The sequence below is a fragment of the Bos grunniens genome, chromosome 3 (genome assembly GCF_055505025.1).
Source record: "Bos grunniens cultivar Pamir isolate PY7600 chromosome 3, Bosgru_T2T1.0, whole genome shotgun sequence".
Lineage (NCBI taxonomy): Eukaryota > Metazoa > Chordata > Mammalia > Artiodactyla > Bovidae > Bos > Bos grunniens.
This window is the reverse complement of record NC_141167.1, coordinates 103,685,544-103,706,413: the sequence shown is the minus strand read 5'-3', so window position 1 is coordinate 103,706,413 and position 20,870 is coordinate 103,685,544. Positions and strand designations below refer to the sequence as shown.

Genomic DNA, 20,870 nt, shown 5'->3' with positions numbered 1-20,870 from the left:
GGAGGGAATAGGGGAGGGATTTCACAAAGGAGAGAGGAGGCAGGTGCAGAATGAGAAGGGGAGTGGGACCTAGTCTAGCTGTGCAGACTCCCCCAGAAGTGTCGTCCGTGGTCAGACAAGTCAGAGGAGGTGAGGGTGCTCCTGGGCCTCAGCTGACCTCTTGGTTTATCATTCCCCATCCTCTTTCCCCTCTATTAATTAGAGGATGCTGGGGGACACCTGACCCTGCATCAGCTGCTTCTGTAGAGGACTAATTGCTCTTAAGATTACTCCTGAATGTGGTTGCAGAAGCCACTCAGATCCATGTGGAGTCCATGCATGTATGTGTGTGTGTGTGTGTGTGGAATCTGGGCAATAGAAAAAGCCACTGCAGAGTTCCATACAGAGGATTAGCATCATCTGATTTTGGATGAGAGGCTTTCACCAAGAGGAGTCAGTAGCCCACACTGCCTTGCTGGGGTCCTGCTCAGACCCCTCTGAGTAGCCTCAGCATGGGCCATTTCTAACCTCATCTGTTCTCTGTATTTGTGGACTGCTTGCCATGAAGCTGTCCAGTTGTTCCAGGCCTCCAGATGGGTTGATCTGTGCAGAGTGTGAAACAGTGCCTCTTCATTCCTTCCTTCCTAAAACGTGCCTCCCTGCTTACTATCTGCATTAAGCAAGACCAATGCAGAGTCAGGGCAAGTCCTGGCCTCTAGAATCCCAGCTGGGCCAGGGTACTGGGGAGTCCTTTGGCTATCACCCTAACCTCCCAGTCTGAAAGGGAGATACCACCTCTGATTTCAGAAAACCCAGATTAGGGAGACATGGCTCCTGCTCCCAGGAAACTCCCATCTGATGGGAAGAGGGGTACAGAAACTGAGCGATGGGTGCAATTTAATGCTGTGACATGTGAGCCCACAACTAACTGGTCTGTGTGCATGGTGCGGGTGTGAACAGGCAGAGCTGTGAGTCTCCCGGCTGGATGGGCTAGGGGGTGGTGGGCAAAGGAGACACAAAGGCAAAGACACCTACAAAGCCTGCTGTTTACCAGACATGGTGCTAAACAAGCCTCATCTACCATTTCATTTAAACCTTTGCACTTCACAGGCAAACAGCTGGGACTCAGAACAGGGGTCTTCCAGTCAGCAACTGGAGCAAGTCTGGGTGTGTCTGCTCCCAGGCCGGCCCCTCCATCAGAGAAGGCAGAGATGTCCATTAAGTCCCATAGATATGGGACATACGGGAGCGGTAGAGTCCAAATGTGACAGAGGAGGGCTGGAGAGCTGCCACGAAGAAGACAGGTGAGCTGGAAATTGCTGGAGAGTGGCTGAAAAGTTGTTTTCCTGCCACTCAGGTTTTACTAGAAAGCCTCCTTGGAGTGGGATGGGGGGTTGGTAAATGAGGGGGAGAAGGAGGTCAGAAGGCTTTGGGGGAGAAAGATGAGCCCAGAGCTTCCTCTTACAGGCAAGTCTTTGGTTGCGTGGCTGTAGCTTCACCCTCTCTCTACCCTGTGGTCCAGCCTCCAGCGCTCTTCCTCCGAGGGGCCTCAGGCCCCAGGCACCCCTAAACCACCTCTCTCCCCAGCTTAGGAACACAGCTGAGAAACCTGGCATTGGAGGAGACTTCACAGTCATCAAATGCAACCATGACTTGTATCACATGAAGGATGATGCAGTCTAGAGAGGGGACAGAGGGCAGGGGTCACACAGGGGGTCAGCAGCAGGCCCCGGCCAGGTCCAGATCTCCGGATCTCCTGAGTTCACCTTTACTCACCTCTGTGCCTTTGCACATTCCATTCTCTCTGCTGGAATGCTTTTTCACCTCCTGCCTTATTGATTTTTTTGATCATTCAGAGCTGATTGAGAGCTTCCCATGTACCTGTGTTCCAGGCATTTAGGGGTACAGCTTTGAACAAAACACATGAAAGTCCCCACCCTCCCAAAACTTTCATTCCAGTGTGTGGAGAGAAGGTGGCAAATGACATAACCACATACCTGGAATATAAAGCATGTTGGAAATACTATGTAGAAAAAGGAAGGCAGGAAAGAGGTCTAGGGAGTACTATGGGATGGGATGTTGTGTATTTTATTTTATTTTTCTGGCTGTGCAGCATACCATGTGGGATCTTAGTTCCCCAACCAGAAATCAAACTCATATCCTGTGCAATGGAAGCATAAAATCTTAACCACTGGGCAACCAGGGAAGTCTAATGTTGTGTATTTTAAAGGGAATAGTCAGGAAAGGCCTACAGCAAGAACCCAAAGGAGTGGGGTCAGGGTGAGGATAGGCAGGGGAGAAGGAACAGCAGGGGCCATGTCCCAAGGAGGCATGTTCTGAAATCAGCAAGGAGGCCAGTAAAACTGGGCATGTATGGATGAGGGAAAGAGCTGTAAGAGGTGAAGGTGGAGGAGTGGGTGATGCTGGGCAGTGGGAGAAATCATGAAGCAACTTGGGCTTTTATGGTGAGTGAGATGAAGTACTCTGAAGTACTTCAGAGTACTGCCCAGAGGAGTGGCTTCATCTGACTTACTTTTAAAAGGTTCTCTCTGGCTAGCTTGGAAGCCGGCAGCCACAGTAATGGAGCAGCTGCCCAGAGCTAGGGAGACAGTAGAGGCAGGGTGAAGTGGTCAGATGATAGACATGTCTTGACAATAGAATCAGTGAGATTCCCTAACAGATTAGATGAAAGGTATAGGGAGAGCAAACAATGACTCAAAAGTTTTTGGCCTGAAGGACTTTAAGGATGGAGCTGCCATTTAACAGCTACAGAGAAGACCGCAGGAGCGGCTGGCTTTGTGGGAAAAGTCAACAGTGAGTTTTGAGACATGTTGTTTGAGGTGCCCAGTAGACACACCCAAGCAGAACTGTCAAGTAGGCGATGAGATATACTAGGAGAGTTCAGAAGGAGGTTCATGCTGTAGACATACATTTGGAAATCACCAGCATATAAATGGCATGTGAAGTCATGAGCCAGGATTAAGTCGTCAAGGGAATGAATATAGATAGAAGAGGTCCCAGACCATCCCCTGAATCACTCCAGTGTCAAAGGGTCAGATGAGAAGCAACAAGTCAAAAAACTGGGACAAAATGAGAAGGAACAGGTGGTGAGGTAAGAAATTCACCGGGAGAATAGGGCATCCTGGAAGACAAGCAGAAACACTGTTGACTGGAAAGGATGAACATCTGGGGAAAATGCTGTAAAGATGAGAACTGAGAATGCCTGTTTGGTTGGGCAACATGGAATCCATTGATGACCTTGACAAAGGTAGCCAAGGGCTGTGGTGAGGATGGAAACCAGAATGCAGTGATTCCAAGAGCAAATGAGAAGAGAGGGCTTAGGAGCAGTGAGAATAGAAAGCATTTTCCAAAAATCTTACAGGGAAAAGGAGCAGATAAGTGGGAAAATAGCCAGTGCTAATTCCTGTCCTCCAGCTTCTTCTGAACTTTGCTCATGACTTTGCCCTTCCCTTGCCAGGAAGCTGTCACTGACAGACCAAAGTCTATGAGTCTTGACCAAAGTCAAGTCAGCTCTACCCTGACTGCTTTTGAGCCTATGCTCATTTCAACCTCGTCTCCTCACTCTTTGCTCCTGCCTGTAGAAGCTTGGATCCAGCCTGGGACTTTCCCACTTCTTCTCTGTTCCCGTAGAGCTCTTCTGCAAGTAACTCCATGACTTAATTCTGCACCTCATTCAGACTTCTACTCGAAATGTCACTTCCCTGAGATGGCTCCTCCAGCCACGCTGCCTAAAATAGACCACTCACTCCACCATGCTATTTATCTCATTAGAGTGATCATCATCATTTGAACTTATGGTATTTATTTGTGTGCTTGCTTCACTAGGAAAATAAGTTCATGAGAAGAGAGTTCTTAACTGCACTAGTTCCTCGACTTTCCCAATACTCAGGACCATACTTTGCATGTGCGTGAGTGCTCACTCAGTCATGTTCAATTCTTTGCAACCCTATGGACTGTAGCTCACAATGGTCCTCTGTCCATAGGATTCTCCAGGCAAGAATACTGGCATGGGTTGTCATTTCCTACTCTAGGGGGTTCTCCCAACCCAGGGATCAAAGCTGCTTCTCCTGCATGTCCTACATTGGCAGGCAGATTCTTTTACCTCTGAGCCATTTGGGAAGCCTCATATTTGGCACATGGTTTCTCAGCATGCCCAATATATCTGTCACTTACATAAATACTCCTTGAAGTAATGTCTACTTATGTCAAAAAGATGCAAGTATGTTTTCCCATAAATAAATGTAACCTGTAATATCTAGTCACTGTTCCTGATGACAGAAAACTTAATGCATTCACATACAGATAAACTCAATCAACTCTGGCTTAACTTCAAGCATTATAAGATCCCCTCTCCTATCCCTTTTCCTCTTAGCCTCAGATTATTTTAAGTTTGCTTTCTGAAAGGTATATGATTTTAGATCTCTGCCATGAATCCCTAGTTGGAGCTGAAACTCCAATTCTTTGGCCACCTGATGCGAAGACCTGACTCATTGGAAAAGACCCTGATGCTGGGAAAAATTGAAGGTGGGAGAAGAGGATGACAGAGGATGCGATGGTTGGCTGGCATCACCGACTTGATGGACATGAGTTTGAGCAAGCTCTGGGACTTGGTGATGGATAGGCAAGCCTGGTGTGCTGCAGTCTATGGGTCACAAAGTGTCAGACACGACTGAGCAAAGGAACTGAACTGAACAGATGAATCCCCAAACCTTAGAAACCTTCAGACGTTTCTTTTGAAGATCCAGCCCTTGACTCTACTCTGGTGTCTGTGCTGCTGGCCAGATGGAAGACTCAGGGAGGTTTGTACAAGAAAAAGGATGAGATTGAAATATTCCAAAGTTTCACCTCTCCATGTCATCTCTCCTTCCTGGCACTAGTGATCATTTGACTTTGTAAACATTTCTTCCTCTCCATTAATAGTCTCAAGCTTTAGAGAGGAAAGCCAGAAACCCATCTTTCCTTGAGCGTGTGCCCTCACTCTTTTAGGTGGTATTTCTGTGCTTCACGCTTCAGTCCTCCACTCCGGTCCTCCATGGCAATACAGGGCCCCCAGCCATTCTCCACCCTTGCCTCTAAGTAGTTCCAAGCAGCAGGTGGAGCTAACTGGCCATAAGGCCAAACAAGAGGCACTGCAGGCACTAGGAGCTATTAGAGCCAAGCCGGCCTCAGCCCTTCTGGCGGCGGGGGGTGGAGGGTTGGGGGGTTGGGAGGGTGGGGGGGTGTTGTGCTGTGCCCCTTCCCAGGAGGCAGGAAGGGGGAAAGGGGCTGAAGCCAGGGTAAGTATAGTGTGATTTTATGTGGGGAAGGAGGAGCATTCAGTCTATCTGAAGTTCAAGGAGTCCCCTCTTCTGTGCTGTGCTGCGTGATATCAGTTTAAAAACACAGTTTGTGATTTTTGTCCATGACTCCTAAATGCAATTCAACCCCTTCATCCAGTGCTTAACCAATCAAATAGCAATTGATCTAGTGTGAAGGGGAGAGAAAATTAGGATTTTAAAGATGCTTCTTAGGTGGCTCAGTGATAAAGAACCTGCCTGCCAATGCAGGAGATACAGGTTCAATCCCTGGGTTGGGAAGATCCCCTGGAGGAGGCAATGGCAACCCACTCCAGTATTCTTGCCAGGAGAATCCCAGGGACAGAAGAGTGTCAAAGAGTTGGTCACAACTGAGCACGTATGCACACAATTTTAAAGACACATTTAAGTCTCCCCAATTTGTCCCTTCCTAGGTTTTCTGCCACTGAAATGATTCCTCTTTTTTTTCCATCTCTATTGAGATATAATTGACATATATCATATAAGTTTAAGGTGTACAGTGTGACACTTTGATAAACATATGTATTACAAAATAATTACAATAAGCTTGTTAACGTATCCATCTTATAATTACCATTTATTTGTGTGTGTGGTAATTTAAGATCTCCTCTCTTAGCAGCTTTCAAATATCATTAAATTCCAGAGCTTATTTATTTTCTGACTGGAGGTTTGTACCCTCCGAACAATACCTTCTGATACCCCTACCCTTATCCCGCCCAGTCCCTAGCAACCACCACTCCACTCTGTCTCCATGATTTTTTTTTAGCTTTCACATATAAGTGAGAAAATTCAGTATTGTCTTTCTGTCAGACTTATCTCACTTAGCAATTATCCAAAATGAAACACCAAAGGACAATTTTAAAAGAGAAAAGAATAAAGCCTCAGTGAGCTGTGGGGAAATATCAAGAAACCTAATACAAACACAGTTGAAGTGCCTGTGATAGAATAGAAAGAGGGAATAGACAAGCAATTACTAAAATATTTAAAAATTGCAGTGGAGGGGCTCTATACAGATACGAAAATATTAATGAACTCAAGCACAAGAAATGTGAAACAAATTATATCATCACATCACAATAAAATTGCTTGTAGCAGGTGATAAAGAAAATAATCACAAAAACAGGCACAGAAAAAGAGACACATTGCACAAAGAAGATCATATTACAGACGGAAAAGGAGTAAAAGCAAATTGCTCATTTGCCACGCCGCAAGCCAGAAAATGGCAGAGGAAATACGCCGAAAGAGAAACTAGGTATACATTGGAATTCTATACCCAGTAAAATATCTTTATAGAATGAAGATAAAATACTTTTTCAGACATTTCAAAGGTGAAATAATTTAACACCAGCAGACTCTGAACTCTAAGGAATGTTACAGATAATCCCTTGGGATGAATAGAAGTGATATCAAATGGATTTAAAGATGCACACAAAAGAAGAAATAGCACTCTACCTAGATAAAAACAGAAGGCTTTTGCTTATTATTTAAACCTAAGCAAACTTGATAGAAATTTATTTTGAGGTTTTTAACAGATGTTAAAGAAAACTGGATCATACCAAAACACATAGGTCAGAAATAAAGAGATGAAAGGGTATTGTTCATAGGTTCTGAGACTGTAAGTGAAGTGATGTAATATGAAATAAACTATCCCAAGTGAAGGATCTGTGCAACACAACATACAACATAACCACCAAATCACACAGAGTTATAGAGTGTAAATCAACAAAGGAGATGAGATGGGATTATATAAAACACTCCATGCAAAAGAAAAACAAAGGCATAAGAAAACAGAACGTATGTGGGACATAGAAAACAAATAGCAAGAGAGTAGATTTAAACTCTGATTAAAAGACCGAGGTTGTCAGGTTGAACAAAAAAGACCTATTTATATATTATCTGGGCTTCCCTGGTTGCTCAGTGGGTAAAGAATCCACCGGCCAATGCAGGAGCCACAGGAGATATGGATTTGATCCCTGGGTTGTGAAGATCCCCTGGAGAAGGAAATGGCAACCCGCTCCAGGATTCTTGCCTGGGAAATCCCATGGACAGAGGAGCCTAGCAGACTACAGTCCATGGGGTTGCAGGAGTGGACATGACTTAGCGACTAAAGAACAACAGCATATATTATCTGCAAGGAACTTATTTTAAACATAAAGATACAAATAGGTTAAAACTGAAGTGGTAGAAAAAGAAATGCCTTGTTTATACCAGTAAAAAGAAAGCTGAGGCCTCCCTGGGGCTAAGTGGTGAAGAATCATCCTGCCAATGCAGAAGACATGGATTTGCTCCCTGATCCAGAAAGCTCCCACATGCCTAGGTGCAACTAAGTCCACTGTGCCACAACCACTGAGCCTGTGCTCTAGAGCCCAGGAACCACAACTATTGAGCCCATGTGCCCAACTAAGCTCGCGCCCCTCAGAGCCAGCTCCTCAACAAAAAAAAGAAGTCCCACATAATGGGAAGCCCACACACCACAGCTAGAGAAAAAGCCCTCGCAGCCACGAAGACCCAGCACAGCCAAAAGCAAGCAAATAAATAAATGAAATTTTATATATATAAAATGAAAGTTGAAGTGACTAAATTGACTTGAAAGCAGATTTTAGAGCAAAGACTATCACCAAGGACAGAGAGGTTCATTCTGTGATGACTATGATGCATTTATGAAGAGGATACGACATGTCCTAAATGTTTATGCATCTATTAGGAGATTTTCAAAATAAATGAATCAAAACTGTTAGTTGCAAGAAATCATAGAGGAATTTACAGTTACGTTCAAAGACATCAACACTACTCATTTAATAATTGATAAAACAAGTGGCCATAACATCAGTAGAAATACAGAAGACTTGAATCATACTGTCACACCAATTAACCTAACTGACATTATAGAACATTCCAAGCAACAACAGATTCCACTCGGATTCCATTCTTTTTAAGTGTACTGGGAGCATTTACTAAGAGAGAGCATATACTGACCCATAAAACAAGTCTCAATAAGTTTAAAAACTTTTAAGTAATGCAAAGCATGCTATTTGACCACAGAGAAATAAAATTAGAAATAACAGAAAGATCTTTTGAAAGTCTCCCAACATTTGGGCAGGGAGCGGAGAAAGTCCACTTATAACTAACTCATAAACCAAAGGGCAAACCAAAAAGAAAGTTAGAAAGTCTTTTGATCCAGAAAATTGCAACACAACATTTAAAAATTTTAGAGTGTAGCTAAAATAGTACTGAGAGGAAATTGTATAGCATTAAATATGCGTATTATAAGAGGAAAGACTTCAAGTTAATGATCTTGGCTTTCATGTTGAAAAACAAGAAAAGAGAAGAACAAAGTAGGCCCAAAGTAAACAGAAGGAGGAAAATAATAAAAGTCAGCTCAGGCATGAGTGAAATAGAAACATGAAAACAAAACCAATGAAACAAAAAGCTGATTCTTTAAGACTGATAAAATTAACCAACTTACACACGAAAAAAAGGGAGAAGATATACATTACCAGTATCAGAAATGAAAAGTCACCTTACTATAAATTCCACAGGTATTAAAAAATAGTAAGGACATATTATAAAAAGCTTTATGTCAATAAATTCTAAAATAGATAACATGACTGAATCTCTTAAACAAAAATTGACAAAATTCATTCAAAAGGAAATAGATAATCTGAAAACTCTAAATCAGTTAGAGAAATTATATTTTGAATTAAAAATTTTCCAGTAGCAACTGACAGTAAAAGGACACAAGGGAAATTTCAGGGTCAGAATGTTCTAGCAGTCACAAGGGAGATACATTTGATATAAATCATCAAGCTAAACACTTAACACAGGTATATTTTTATTACTTGTAATTTATACTTCAGTAAAGTTGATTTTAAAAGCTTGAGAAAAAAAGAAAAAAAAACTTCCCACAAAAGAGCACTGGTGAATTCTACCAAATGTCTAAGGAAAAGATTATACCAAATTATACACAAGCTACTCCAGAAAGTTGAAAAGAAAGGACTATTTATCACTTCATAAGGACATTGTTTTGACACCAAAGCCAGACAAAGACAAGAAAAGGAAGCTATAGACGAGTATCCCTTATTAACATAGAGACAGAGAAAGTAACAAGATTTTAGCAAATCAAATGTAAACCCAGTTGGAAAAAAAAAAAAAAAAGATTAAACAACCCAATCAGATAGGGTTGGTTTGCCAAAGGAATGCAAGGTTGTTTTACCATCAAATATCAATCAGTATAATTCACCATATTAACAGACTAAAAAAAAACCCAACTATATGATCATTTCAATAGATGCAGAAAAAAGCAGTTTTCAAAATTCGACATTTATAGAAAAATCCTATGAAATTTACATGAAGCTACTAAAACTAAGAAGCAGTATATGAGATCGCTATACGAAAACAATTGCATGTTAATATACTAACTGTCGACTAAAAAATGGAGTCGCAACCTGAAAGTAGAGAGTTATTTTATTTGGTGGGAATGTTTAGGACTCTGAGCCAGGGAGACAGCATCTCGGTAGCTCTGAGAAAACTGCTTCAAGGAGGTGGGGAGAAGTCAGGCTATATACAAGTTTGCAACAATAGGAGCAGGCAGTCTGAACATCAAAGATCAGGTATGAAGGTAAGGAATTTAGTATTCTGTGTATGGGAAGATGCAAGCCTCTGGGCTCCCTGAATTCATTTCCTTCATATGCACTTCAGCTACCTGGGGCCAAATCCTTGTTCACCTTGCTTCTTGCATTTCCCCAGTTCCTCAGCAATCACTGTGGGGGTGGCAGCATCTGCTGGATTGCAGTTTTGGGAGCCCTCATTCACATGTGGAGGCCAGAAATAGCTGATGGCTGTGACATTTCTTGTTCCTTAATATGGTAGGAGATATTTTCATTTCACATAACAGTGAATAACCAGAAATTGAAACAAAAATAGCACATTATGATAAAAATATGTGAAATACCTAAGGAAAAAACAGACAAAATACGTGCAAAATCTTTTCACTGAAAGCTACAAAACTTAAAACGAAATTAAAATGACCTAAATAAGTGGAGAGATATTCCATGTTTATGAATAGAAAGACTTTATATTGTTAAGATATTCATTCCTCTCCAATTTAATTTATAGATTTAATTAAATCCCAGTTCAAAAATCTAAGCAGACTTTCTTTTTTGTATAAATGGAAAAGTTTATTGTAAAATTCATATGGTAATGCAAAGAACCTAGAGTAACTAAAGCAACTTTGAAAAAGGACAAAATTTGAGGACTTACATTATTTGACTTCAAGACATTATAAAGCTACAGTAAATAATAAGAAAATGTCAGGAAGGACAAATAGATCAATGTAACAAAATAAGAATTCAGAGGTAAATAAAAACAAACAAGGTCAGATGATTTTTGACAAAACTGAAATGGCAACCCACTCCAGTGTTCTTGCCTGGAGAATCCCAGGGACGGGGGAGCCTGGTGGGCTGCCGTCTACAGGGTCGCACAGAGTCGGACATGACTGAAGCGACTTAGCAGCAGCAGCAGCAGAGCAATTGAACATTCATAGGTTCCCCTCCATACTCCCCAACTCAAAAAAAAAAAAAGAACTTTGTCTAAAGCTTTCACCATATATAAAAAGTAACTTACAGAATATGTAGGAGAAAACGTTTGTGTCCTAGGATTAGGCAAAGATTTGTTAGATATGACACCAAAAACAAGATCCATAAAAGAAAAAATTTAATTGGATTTTATCAAAATTAAAAACACCTCCTTTTTGAAAGAAACTGTGAAAGAGAATGAAAAGATAATCCACAGACTGGGGAAAATATGTACAGATAGCTTACCTGATAAAGGACTTATATCTCTCTCTATATATAGTTATCCCATATGGGCTTAAGATCTGCTGGAGAAGGGATAGGCTACCCATTCCAGTGTTCTTGGGCTTCCCTTATGGCTCAGCTTGTAAAGATATATATATATTTGTTGTTTAGTCGCTCAGTTGTAACCCCATGTGTTGCAGGAAACAGGCCCGGAAACTGGGCTTTTGTCTACCACTCAGAAATGATTTGTCCGAGGAGACACATGTGCTGACAAAGCAAGAGATTTTATTGGGTAAGGGAACCCAGGAGAACTGCTCCGCCAAGTGGCCATCTCAGGTTTTATGGTGATGGGATTCGTTTCCGGGTTGTCTTTAGCCAATCATTCTAACTCAGAGTCCTTCCTGGTGGCACATGCCTTGTTCAGCCAAGATGGATGCCAGTGAGAAGGATTCTGGGAGGTGATCAGACATATGGTGTCTCCTTTTGACCTTTCTCAAACTCTTCCATTTGGTGGTGGCTTATTAGTTCCGTGTTCTTTACCAGGATCTCCTGTCATAAAACAACTGGTGAAAATGGTTACTATGGTGCCTGGTCAGCGTGGGTAGGTGGTTTCAGTCAGTGTGCTTCGCCTAACACATGGACTTTGCAACCCCATGGACTGCAATACGCCAGGGTTCCCTGTCCTTCACTATCTCATGGAGTTTGCTCAAACTCAAGTCCATTGAATTGATGATGCCATCCAACCATCTCATCCTCTGTCATCCCCTTTTCCTCCTGCCTTCAATTTTTCACAGCATCAGGGTCTTTTCCAATGAGTTGGCTGTTCACATCAGGTGGCCAAAGTATTGGAGCTTCAGCATGGGTCCTTCCAATGACTATTCAGGGTTGATTTCTTTTAGGATTGATTGATCTGCTTGCTGTCCAAAGGACTCTCAAGAGTCTTCTCCAGCACTACAGTTAGCATCAGTTCTTTGGCACTCAGCCTTCTTTATGGTCCAACTCACACATCTCTATGTGACTACTGGAAAAACCATAGCTTGAACTATATGAACTTTTGTCAGCAAAGAGTGGTGTCTCTGCTTTTTAAGGTGCTATTTAGGTTTGTCATAGCTTTTCTTCCAAAGAGCAAGCGTCTTTTAATTTCATAGCCCATTTTTTTAAAATCTCAGAATTCCGTCATAAGAAACTAAACATCTCAGTAAAATAATGGAGGAAATATTAGAAAAGATGATTCACCAAAAAAGATATATGAAGACAAGTGACCATATGGGAAGATGTTCATACCAGTAGCCTTAAGGAAATGCAAGTTAAACTCAATGAAATAACACTGCATATCCATTAGAATACCCAAAAATAGAAAGATGTGCAGCAACCAGAATTCTCATATATGTCCAATGGGAATGTAAAATGGCCAACCATTTTGGAAAACAGTTGGGCAGTTTCTTAATATGTAAAACATACACCTACCGTGTAACAGTCATTCTAGTCTTTTAGGCCGTTACCCAAGAGAAATGAAAGCATAGCCCATCCAAAGACTTGTCATGAATGTTTAGATCAGCTTTATTTGTAATAGTCAAAACCTGGAAACAACCCAAGTGCCCATCAATAGATTAATGGGTAAACAAAATTTGGGTATTATCCATACAATGAGGGCATTTCAGTTCAGTTCAGTCGCTCAGTCGTGTCCAACTCTTTGCAACCCCATGAATCTCAGCACACCAGGCCTCCCTGTCCATTACCAACTCCTGGAGTTCACCCAAATTCATGTGCATCGAGTCAGTGATGCCATCCAGCCATCTCATCCTCTGTCATCCCCTTCTCCTCCTGCCCTCAATCCCTCCCAGCATCAGAGTCTTTTCCAATGAGTCAACTCTTCGCATGAGGTGGCCAAAGTATTGGAGTTTCAACTTTAGCATCAGTCCTTCCAATGAACACTCAGGGCTGATCTCCTTCAGAATGGACTGGTTGAATCTCCTTGCAGTCCAAGGGACTCTCAAGAGTCTTCTCCAACACCACAGTTCAAAAGCATCAATTCTTTGGCACTCAGCTTTCTTTACAGTCCAACTCTCACATCCATACATGACCAATGGAAAAACCATAACCTTGACTAGATGGACCTTTGTTGGCAATGTCTCTGCTTTTGAATATGCTATCTAGGTTGGTCATAACTATCCTTCCAAGGAGTGTCTTTTAATTTCATGGCTGCAATCACCATCTGCAGTGATTTTGGAGCCCCCAAAAAATAAAGTCTGACACTGTTTCCACTGTTTCCCCATCTATTTCCTGGCAGAGGAACCAGAGATCAAATTGCCAACATCTGCTGGATCATGGAAAAAGCAAGAGAGTTCCAGAAAAACATCTATTTCTGCTTTATTGACTATGCCAACGCCTTTGACTGTGTGGATCACAATAAACTGTGGAAAATTCTGAAAGAGATGGGAATACCAGACCACCGGACCTGCCTCTTGAGAAACTTATATGCAGGTCAGGAAGCAACAGTTAGAACTGGACATGGAACAACAGACTGGTTCCAAATAGGAAAAGGAGTACCTCAAGGCTGTGTATTGTCGCCCTGCTTATTTAACTTCTATGCAGAGTACATCATGAGAAACGCTGGACTGGAAGAAGCACAAGCTGGAATCAAGATTGCCGGGAGAAATATCAATAACCTCAGATATGCAGATGACACCACCCTTATGGCAGAAAGTGAAGAGGAACTAAAAAGCCTGTTGATGAAAATGAAAGAGGAGAGTGAAAAAGTTGGCTTAAAGCTCAACATTCAGAAAACTAAGATCATGGCATCTGGTCCCATCACTTCATGGGAATTTACTACCCAGCAATAAAAAGGAATGAACAATTGATACTTGCAACAACTTGTTTGAATCTCAAAGTAGTTTTGCTGAGTGAAAGAAGCCAGGCATAAGAGAATACATACTGGATGATTCTTTTTACATAAAATTCTTGAAAGTTCAAACTCATTTATAGGGACCCAAAGTAGATTAGGTGTTTTCTGGGATTGGTGGACAGGGAGGATCATGAGGGAGGAAATACAGAAGGGCATTAGAAAAATGTTAGAAGAAGTGGACATAGCAGTTGTATACCAAGAATACAGGAAGAAGTGATATTCACAGTGTAGTGAATGGGGCTCATTTCTCTATTTCTACCTGTGCACCTAGATTAACTGAGCTGTGTTTTGTGGGAAAATTGTTTTATCATGGTAACTCCTTTGGAGGGAAAAAGGGACCTGGTGACGGATAGAGAAGTTTGAGGAGAACTATGCATTGTGTATCCATGATGTGTCAGATCTGATGTTAAGCGCTTTAAATTAATGATCCTATTTCATTCTCATAAAAACCCTTTGGAGTACCATTACTCTCATTTAAGAGATGAGAAAATGGAGCCTGAGAGGGTCTAGCAACTTGCTCCACCATTGCAGAGGTGGTATTGATGCCATAGGACTCTGCTGCCTGGGCCAGTCACAGTGCTGTGCTGAGTCCTGGGAGTTCTGGTTCTAGGAAGATCTTGGGGGTAAGAGAGGGGAATCATTCCTTGGCATGTGATTTTGCTGGTTCGACCTCAAGTGAGTTGCCCCAGGACACAGGGGCACTGGAATTCCTTCACTTAGGGTGACTGACCACCTCCACCCCCCCATCCCACGGCCCCCTCCCCCCGCCTTTTCCTGGGACTGGAGGGATTCCTGAACATGGAACTTTCATTTTAAAACCAGGATGAGTCAGTCACTAATTCTGGCTCAGCAGAAGCCTTGTGCTTCCAGACTCTGGTTTTCTGGGTCCTGGGTGCCTTCATGACATGCATAGCATATTTTCCTGGGCTTAGGCCAGACAAGTGAGATGGTTTCAATGGTTTCACAGGTAAAGGAGGAAAGAGAGGTTATTTTCTTTATTGCTGTTTTATTTTTGTGCTATCTAATTTCAGGATCACTAGGCAAGATGGTTCTAGCTTTTTCAACCTCCCATTTCCAGCTGGAGCCTCACAAGGGTGGGGGGCTATGAAGGGAGGTAGGGGCTTCTGGTTGAAAGTAAATGGTGGTCACTGAGAAACAGCTTTTCTAAAGGTAGGTCTAGCCTGACGCCACTGGGTGATGGGCATGGCCCGTCTACTTGTTTGGGACAATCTACTTGTCTGGTTACTTCTGCCCCCGGGGACTTTTGGGCCCCTGCTTCGGACTTTGGGACTGCTGTTGGGTTTGGGAGTTGTTCTGAGTTTCGGATGCAGCGGGATCGGGCTCCTTATTAAGGCAAGTACACTCAGGCTTGGGCTCCAAACAGCAGCACGGCTTTGATGGGCAGCATGGGTTGCATTTTGATGGGCAGCATGGGTTGCATTTTGGTGGGCAGCATGGGTTGCATTTTGGCGGGCAGCTTGGACTGCATTTTGGCGGGCAGCATGAGTTGCACTTTGGTTGGTCACACATCTTCTCAAGTTTTGGGGGTCCTAGAACAAAAAGATTTTCAGAAAAAAAGCTGGCTGTCTGCATTCCCTCACTCCTTCTTTGACCCCCAGATACACCAGTCTTCAGAGCCATGACACAGACAAGGGCTGAGAAATCAGGCCTAGATGTTCAGAGGGAACCCAGTCCCACAGTGCTGTGCTTTCATTTGGGTCAGTGAGCTGGTTCCTCACTGTGCTGTGCTCAGTTGCTCAGTGGTCTCTGACTCTTTGCCACCCCGTGGACTGTAGCTCACCAGGCTCCTCTGTGCATGGGATTCTCCAGGCAAGAATACTGGAGTGGGTTGCCGTTCCCTTCTCCAGGGGATCTTCCCGACCCAGGGATCAAACCTGCATCTCTTACGTCTCCTGCATTTGCAGGTGGGTTCTTTACCACTAGTGCCACTTGGGAAGCCCCAAAGGGAGTCGTTTTCCCAATGGAAAAGGAAAGGCCAGAATATGTAATAATTCTGCCTGGGGTCTCTTGGCTAATGAGGAAAAGTATGACCCTTGGCAATCGAGTCTGAATTGAGTGCTGAGCACTTCACAAACCTCATATCATGAATGATTGCAGCCAACCTGAGAGGTCGGTGTTTTCACCCCATTTTACCTATGAGTAAGACTGAGGTTCAGTGATCTACCTCAGTTGCTATTAGGTAGATCCAAAGCAGGTTCCATTCCCCACTTGGAGCATACTCTTGGTCTGGTGTCCTTGGTCTGGTGCTACCCAGGAGTGCAGGTGCAATGAGAGTCTTGCTAGATGACTCATTGACCAGTCCTGAAAGCACCGCCTCCTCCCGTTCTCCCCAGTGAGTAGGAAGTCATTGCCTTGGGGGCCTTCTGGCAAGAGGAAATGGAGAGGCCACCGCTCTTGGCATGGAGGGCCGAGATCCATGCTGGCTCTATGACTACTGAGGCAAAGAGTGAAGCAGTTCTCTGACCTTTCTCTCTTCCTCTATGGGACAGTGTTGGCAATGCAGAGGGGGTGATTGGACCCTGTATGCGTCCTCAGACTCAACCATTCAGGACTTTTGTAATCTCCCAATTCTTTTAGGAGTAGGAAAAACCCAAACAACTCTTTTCTTTGCATCTTACCAACACACCTTCCTCCTACCCAGGAAATTCAGAAATGTTCTCCTTAGATCCACAGGCCTAGGACCCAATATATGGCCCCTGGGGCAGCCCCTCCGGTTTCTGCCCAGTACCTCTTAGCGAACATGGATGAAACCCGCTGGGAGGCCCCAGAGCAGGACAGATGGTCTAGAAGTGGCCATAAATCAGTAGACAGAGAGTCCTTTAGCCTCAGAGGAGATGTGGAGGAAGGAAAATGAGCATGTAGCCCAACTGGGGGCTCATCCCACAAGGCCACCCTGTAGGCAGATGCTGGGTCAGAGGTGGGTCTATGAGAGCTGGTCACCGGGGTGGAGAAGGGTAGGTATGGGAGTTGATCTGACAACTGCTGAGAGCAACTGCTTCTACCCTCCAGCCTGCAGTGTCCAAAGATAAACCTCTTTTTTTTTTAATTTTTAAAATTTTCTTGTTTGCTGGCCTGTGGGATCTGAGGTCCCCAACCAGGGATCAAACCGTGCCCCATGCAGTGAAAAATGCAGAGTCCTAACCACTGGACCACCAGGGAGGTCCCTCCATACTGTTTTTTTAAACTGAACCAGTTATTGCTGTTGGCTTTCCACGAGACACACACACTCCTATGCCCCTGTGTGTGTGTGAGTGTGTGTTTATACAGAAGCACAAGCACAGGAAGGAAGAACTTGAGTCTTCTGGCCATGGCTGTGTGGCTGCATCAAACTGAGATTTTGTTATATTTGTTCATCAGGCTTTCAAACTGGAGCCTGTGTGAACAGCTCCTAATGGAACTTGCTTCTATTCTGGCCTCAGCCCCTCCTTCTAGTGGATTCTCCCGTTCTCCATCCCACCCTTGTTCTGCCATCTGCAGAACAAGGCTCAGATGGTAACGAATCTGCCTGCAATGCAGGAGACCCAGGTTCATTCCCTGGGTGGGGAAGATCCCCTGGAGAAGGAAATGGTAACCACTCCAGTTTTCTTGCCTGGAGAATCCCGTGGACAGAGGAGCCTGATGGGCTATAGCCTGTGGGTCACAGAGAATCAGACACAACTGAGCGACTAACACACCATCTCCCAGCCCTGCTCTGAATACTCCATGTGCTGAGAAAGTCACGGTTCTCATCTGTTTGCTCTTTTCTGTGCCCTGGGATAGGAGGCCTCCTGGGTATAGGAGGTACGAATCCGCTTGCAACAAACACTTCCTGAGGGTTCCCTGAGTAAAGAAGGAAAGGCTTACCAGCCCCTTCTTGCCAAAGAAGGCAGCTCTAGTTCACGGAAGCTGTGCAGGATTTTCATGTTAGGTTGTTGCTGAGGCAGACCTGTCCGGTGACCCACTTTGCTGTAGACCCAGGGCCTCAGCTGTCTCAGATGATGGGTGTCAGGCTCTTAGCTCAGCCCTTTCATCTGGGGCTCCACCTCACCCAGCTCAGGTGTGCAAGCCAGACCCAAGTGAGCCAGGTGCAGCCGACACCTCCGCCCAGCTCAGCCTCTCTCCATCCACTTTCAGAACCTCCAGAGCCCCATCTGGGGGTTCTTCTGTGGGAGGGAGTCCCCAGCATGTGCCTGCAGAGGGGCTGTCACTGTGCTGCTTGCTGCTGTCTTGAGGACAGACTGAAGTGACTCCCACTTGGGGTCCACTATGCTGTGCATCTCCCGAGCTGGAGAGCCAGAGTGAGAGATGTATGAGAAGGAAGCATCACCTCACAGGGCCCCTGCTGCCAGCTCTGCACCCTCCACAGTATCCCAAGTCCCCGGCCATCTGGCTGCAGCCTCAACTGTGTCAGCGGCAGGTTCCCACCGGAGAGGCACCTACTCCCTACTCCTGGGGTAGGGTGTTGGCCTCAATTCCCTTGTGACTCTAAGCCTGCCAGTTATTCGGGAATTAATTCTGTCATCCAGGGAGAGGTTTCTGCTTAGTTTTAAGCACACGACTCAGGAGCAGGATTCCTAAGGGGTGGGGGTAGGAGAGAAGTCACACAGTCCCTCCCTTCAAGCCAGGGGACACTGCCAAGAGGCTGAGGTGACAGAGACCTGCCCTGTCCGTGCTCTGACTTGCCTGGGAGGAAGAGGAAGGAGAGGCAAGGCAAAGGGAGACACACAGGCAGGAAAACAGAAGGCAGACATCAGCAGGAAAGTGGGGAAAAGGAGAGGAGAGTTAAGGTCCATGCAGCCTTGCTCTCTGCCTCCTTTATGGTCTTTGAAGCTGTTTGACAGAAAGCCTGTGTGCACTTGGGCGCCCTGCAGCCCTGGAGAGTGAGCTTGTGCGTGTGTGTGTGTGCACACACGTGTGCATGCACGCATGTGCGTGTGCTGGGAGCCTGGTAAATGACTCAGGCTCCTTCTTGTCTGAACCTGTCCCCTCTGTCCCCTGCGGGGCCAGACCTGAGATCAGGGAAAAGGAGGAGGAGTTGGAAGGGGGTGAGGAGCGGGTGGTGGGGTGGACGGTGAGCCCTTTAAAACTTTTTCCATAGCTTTTCTCTGAGCATATTCTGCTTTCTTCACAATTTCCTCTCCCTGCCTCTTTGTCTGTCACTGTTTTCCATTCTCTCTTTCCTGCTCTGTGTCTGTGGTTCACCTTTCTCCCTCTGCAGCCAGGGCCCCTAGACTGACAGTTGGGAGCCTCCTGCCCACTGGGAAATCCAGTATGTCAGGCTCTACCCTTCCAAGTCCAGGCTGGGCTGTTTCTATAGGAGCAGTTCTCATCCTAGTGCCCAGAGGGTTCACCTGGCTCCTCCCAGTCAACCCCTCCCAGCACTTCCTCTTTGGGTGGGTCCTGAGAACAAGTCCCCAGGGGAGATAGAGACGTCAAAGATGGACAGCAGCTTGGGAATGAGTCCTGTGCGCTAAAGGGGAGGGAAAGGGCAGTGCCGTCAGGCCCCACGCCTTCCTTCCGGTGTTCTCCTTTGTCCCTCAGCCTGGAGGATGCGAGGCTGCCCTCTGGTGGACCTCCGCCCACTAGCCCACCTCATCTCCAGCCGCTGTTCCTCTGTGTTGTCAGACTGGCCCTGAGCAGATCCTTGCTAAACTCTGCTGGCCTCTGTCTGGACCTTTGCACTGCTCTTCCCATGGCCTAGAACACCCATCCTTGCACTCACTAAATTATACTCAAATCTGAAGTCTCAGCTCACACATCACTTGAGGAAGACGTCCCTAACTCACAGGGTCTGTGGTTCTGATGTGCGTTCTTGGCGTTCCCTGTACTTCTCGCTACATTTTTACCATGATTTCCCTAATCGTCTGTCTTCTCCGGTGTGCTGTCTGACGAGCACAGGCATCCTCACTGTCCTGCTTGCCACTGTTCTCGGCACCTAACACTATATGACACTGTGTAGACTTCAGTACCAAGGAGTGAATAAATGGATGAACGGACAGTCAGGAAGACAGGCAGGGTTACCTGCTCTGGTCACTTCTTTTTTGTCTCTCTTCAATTCGTGCTTCCCAAGCTTGGCTTCCGAAAACTGTCTTCCCTGGAGATATGCCCCTTGCTCAGCAGCCTAGTGAATCCATGATTATCAGAAGCCAAATGCTTTTTGTAGCCTGCTTGTGTCAAGATTCTGAGGTTCTTAGCCTCTATGACCTGTCACGTGGGCGTGGCATAGTCAAGCCCTGAGTCTGTGCTTGTGACCCACCAGCGCCCCCTGCTGGCTGGATAGCAGGGCTCCTCTTGGTTTCTTTTCCCCTGAAGGGCACAGGGAGCTCTTGAGCGAAACCATATTTGTTCAATCACCTAAGCTTAACGCACACATTATGTATTGAGTGTCTACTGTCTACCGGGCTGTGTCCTGAATGCGAGGCGCACAAGCCAATAGTTCACATTCTCAACACTTCTAATTCGGTGTAGAGACAGGAGATGGGGCCAGTACCATGTAATGAGAATGATGGCAGGGGCGCACAGGTGGCCCTGGGAGCACACGGGGTCAGGTCTGGGGTCTAGGATGCTTTCAGGAAGGAGTGATGTTTAAGCAGGGATTGGATGGCAACTGAAGATAAGCAGCGGGACCTGGAGACATGGGAGGGCATTCAGACTCAGAGACGGATAAGATAAACATGGCCTGGGTAGGGGAGAAGCTCGGTGTGACTGGAGCATGGAGGAGAAAGAAGAAGAGGTAAGCTAGCAAAGCGGGTGGATGCTGCTCTGATGAGAGCATTGTACACTGTGGGAAAGGGCTTGGATTTAACCTGAGGATAAGGAGAGTCACTGAGAGGTTTCAAACCTGAGAGAAACAAG

The 20,870-nt window shown here is 45.0% G+C and overlaps 1 long non-coding RNA gene across 1 annotated transcript; it reads right to left on the bottom strand.

The window, feature by feature from the left end:
- Positions 1–15,004: 15,004 nt before the first annotated feature.
- Positions 15,005–20,174, bottom strand: LOC147376504 (uncharacterized). Its single transcript, XR_015161667.1, has 2 exons — positions 20,037–20,174; positions 15,005–15,565 (listed from the first exon to the last, which is right to left on the bottom strand). It is a non-coding gene; the product is annotated as an uncharacterized LOC147376504 (long non-coding RNA).
- Between the last annotated feature and the right edge of the window lie 696 nt (positions 20,175–20,870).